The following is a 3,887-nucleotide window of genomic DNA, read 5'->3' on the forward strand; positions in this document are numbered from 1 at the left end:
GGACACGCGACGACGGGGAATAAGAACTATTCGACCCGTTACGAATACGCATGCTCGTCCCGCACGATTTTAACACACACCGTGTTTTTCTCCAGTCGTCAAAGCGTTCGTGCGTCGAATTCGAAAAATAAAAAAAAGAAATACACCTTTTCTCTCTCTCTCGGGGTAAAAAGAGTCGATGTGTATTGTGTATAAAGGTTCTGCTGCGAGAAGTCTCGTTTTGCCGTGTGTTTCGGTAACGACGATCCTCCGAAACGTACATCTCATTCGTAAGAGAGGAAGAAAACAATCTCCCTGGGGCCAGTCGGTAATATACCGACATACGACGTGTCGTGCACATCCGTCTCACGCACGGTATACAAAATATGAATAAAACGTGTGTAGTCTCTCTCTCTCGACTTCTTAATATTTTCTTTCACCTCTGACGCATCATTTCAGGTGACGTCGGGAGCGCGGGAAAAAAAATTTTTCTAAACACACGAAACCGTTCATCTCACGAACAGCCGAAAAAGTTGTCGCTCAGATCCATATCGCAGTGGAGCGGTATCCGCGGGCGGTCGTAATTGAACGACGCACGACGCCGCGAACACTCACGCGAGTCCATACAAACGATTCCGATCGTTTTGCAACAACTAGAACGTACACTGTCCGTGAAATTCACAGAATTTTCGCGTGTCCGCGACAAACGCCGACGAGACACCCATCGTTCGCTCGTACGTAGCATCCTTCTCTTAACCCGACTCAGAGACGTTCTTTGCGCCCTTCGGTAAAAAAACGTTCGATCCGAAGAGGTGAACGACGGCGGGGATTTGACAGAGCTACGCAAGCAGTGTATGGTACGTAAACGACCCTCAGCCAGGCGTGGTCCAGGAATTGTATCCGTGGACCGCAATGTGCGTTCGAAATGTCGATGTTCATGTGTCCTGCAGTTCACACGTTGACGCGCAATTAGCTGCGTTCTTCATCGACCCACGAGCCAAGTGATCCACCGTTCAGGGTAATCGTATAAATTTTATATTTCACATATATAATTTTATTCTCATTTGTTCGACCTAATATCTCTCTTCTTTCAAAGAGAAGATAAAAGTTGATACCTGAATCTCCGACCAGCGCGCGAAGGAGATTCAGGCGTCGCCTTGGAGACGACACCGAAGCCTTTCGAGACGAAAAACGTTCAAGTAATATGTATATATTTCTCGACGTTCCGGGCGTATAGTGCATTCAAAAACCCGCGAAAGACGCAGAAGACTCGCACGCGTGGAAACGACGGGGATATATTTTGTATCCTACCCGATACTGAATCCATCGCGTGCAGTCGACCCTCGCGTTCTTCCGATCAGACGCATCTATTGTTGCGCGCATGTTTTCGCGTCGCATCGCGCGAAACGTTGCACGAATCGTACCGATCGATCGATTGAAAGCAAATAATGAAAAAAGACTTCACAGCTGGCTCTTTGCCGGTCATTCGTCCCATGTTATCTCTTGCCGCGAAATTGGCGCGCAAGAGTTGGGTGTCAGACGCGCGGCTTTAAAACGAGCTTCACGGCCGGTCCCTTCGTTACCGCTTTCGTTCTTTCTCTCGGAACGACCATGAACGAACACGACGAGCGACGCTACGGCATACACACGTCCACGGATTCGATTAAAAAAACAGACTTCACAGCTGGCTCTTTGCCGGTCATTCGTCCCATATTATCTCTTGCCGCGAAATTGGCGCGCAAGAGTTGGGTGTCAGACGCACGGCTTTAAAACGAGCTTCACGGCCGGTCCTCTCAATTCCGTGTACGGTACACGCAAGATGCGGGTTCCACTTCCAGACTACCCGGTCCCTTCTCTCTACGAGAATCGATAGTAGAAGAACGGCTCGAAAACGCGTCTCAGAGACTAGGGGAAAAGAAGCGGTATGCGAGCGAAACGAAAACGCATTATGGAAACGTCGCGAAACAATGTTCGACGGTTGCTCGGTTCCAATCGTGCGGCCGTTTCAATTTCTCGTGCGCTTCACCGTCCCTCCGTAACTCTGGCCGATCGCGTATACCGAAGAGCCGACACGCGCAAAAACCACAGGCATTGTATACTGTGTATATATATATATATATGTTACAGTCACAGCCTTCGCGCGTTTTACTCTCCGACGCGGGGTTTCCACGACGAAAGAGAGACAGTTTCGTGGCGGGTGACTCGGCCGAATCGCTACGACGGGTATTTCTATTATAGAACGAATCATCGCCACCCTTTACCAGTGCCCGACGAAGGAATCACAAGGTCATCTGGAGTTTACAATGCCAGCGACGGTAATTCCAACGAAGACCCGATAAGTCAACTCATCGTTCTATTTCTCCCCGTACAGAAAAGCGAATCGACGCTAATGCACCTCGCGCAAGCACGAACGTTCTCTTCGCGTGGATCGTCCCATCGTCCAAAGATGTAAAGACGCATTGGAGATCGTGGTCTCTGGCGGGCTCATTGCACGCCCCACTGCATATCTTTCCTCGAATCGAGAATGATTCGTCCACTAAGGCTGCGAAACTACGCGTCGAGGAAACTAGGGGAAAGAAGCGGGATGCGAGCGAAACGACAATACATTATGGAAACGTCGCGAAACAATGTTCGGCGGTTGCTCGTTTCCTCCTGCGGACGTTTCATTGCTCGGGCGCTTCACGTCCCTCCGTAACCTTCGCGCGATCGCGTGCCCCGGAGAGCCGGCAACCGGTGAACCACAGGCGTATAAACTATAGTCTTCTATAGCAAGCCTTCGGCGGTTACTCTCCGACGCGGGGATTCCACGACGAGAGAGAATTTCGTGGCGGGTGACATCGGTCGAAACGCTACGACGGGTATTTCTATTATAGAACGAATCATCGCCACCCTTTACCAGTGCCCGACGAAGGAATCACAAGGTCATCTGGAGTTTACAATGCCAGCGACGGTAATTCCAACGAAGACCCGATAAGTCAACTCATCGTTCTATTTCTCCCCGTACAGACAAGCGAATCAACGCTATCGCACCTCACGCATGCACGAACGTTCTCTTCGCGTGAATCGTCCCATCGTCGAAAGATATAGCCGCTTGGAGATCGTGGCCCATCAAGTTCTTCCGTAACTCCTGCGCGATCGCGTACCCCGGAGAGCAGGCAACCGGTGAACCACAGGCGTATAAACTATAGTCTTCTATAGCAAGCCTTCGCGTTTACTCTACGACGCGGGGATTCCACGACGAGAGAGATTTTCGTGGCGGGTGACACGGCCGAATCGCTACGACGGGTATTTCTATTATAGAACGAATCATCGCCACCCTTTACCAGTGCCCGACGAAGGAATCACAAGGTCATCTGGAGTTTACAATGCCAGCGACGGTAATTCCAACGAAGACCCGATAAGTCAACTCATCGTTCTATTTCTCCCCGTACAGAAAAGCGAATCGGCGCTATCGCACCTCACGCAAGCAGGAATGATCTCTTCGCGTGGATCGTCCCATCGTCGAAAGATGTAAGACGTACAGAAATCGTGGTCCATCACGATTATTCGTAACTCTCCGAGTCGCGTATCTGAGAGTAGGGCAAACGGAGAACCACAGGCATAAATAATACTATATATTTCTTATATAGTTAGCCTTCGCGTTTTACTCTCCGACATGGGGATTCCACGACGAGAGAGAGTTTCGTGGCGGGTGACTCGGCCGAATCGCTACGACGGGTATTTCTATTATAGAACGAATCATCGCCACCCTTTACCAGTGCCCGACGAAGGAATCACAAGGTCATCTGGAGTTTACAATGCCAGCGACGGTAATTCCAACGAAGACCCGATAAGTCAACTCATCGTTCTATTTCTCCCCGTACAGAAAAGCGAATCGACGCTATCGCACCTCGCGCGAGCACGTAACT

At 50.2% G+C, this 3,887-nt stretch overlaps 1 non-coding gene across 1 annotated transcript; it reads right to left on the bottom strand.

Moving 5' to 3' along the window:
- Positions 1 to 845: 845 nt before the first annotated feature.
- LOC143175410 (5.8S ribosomal RNA) lies at positions 846 to 1,000 on the bottom strand. The gene has a single exon (XR_013000201.1). It is a non-coding gene; the product is annotated as a 5.8S ribosomal RNA (ribosomal RNA).
- Between the last annotated feature and the right edge of the window lie 2,887 nt (positions 1,001 to 3,887).

The sequence above is a fragment of the Nomia melanderi genome, unplaced genomic scaffold, assembly GCF_051020985.1.
Source record: "Nomia melanderi isolate GNS246 unplaced genomic scaffold, iyNomMela1 scaffold0084, whole genome shotgun sequence".
Lineage (NCBI taxonomy): Eukaryota > Metazoa > Arthropoda > Insecta > Hymenoptera > Halictidae > Nomia > Nomia melanderi.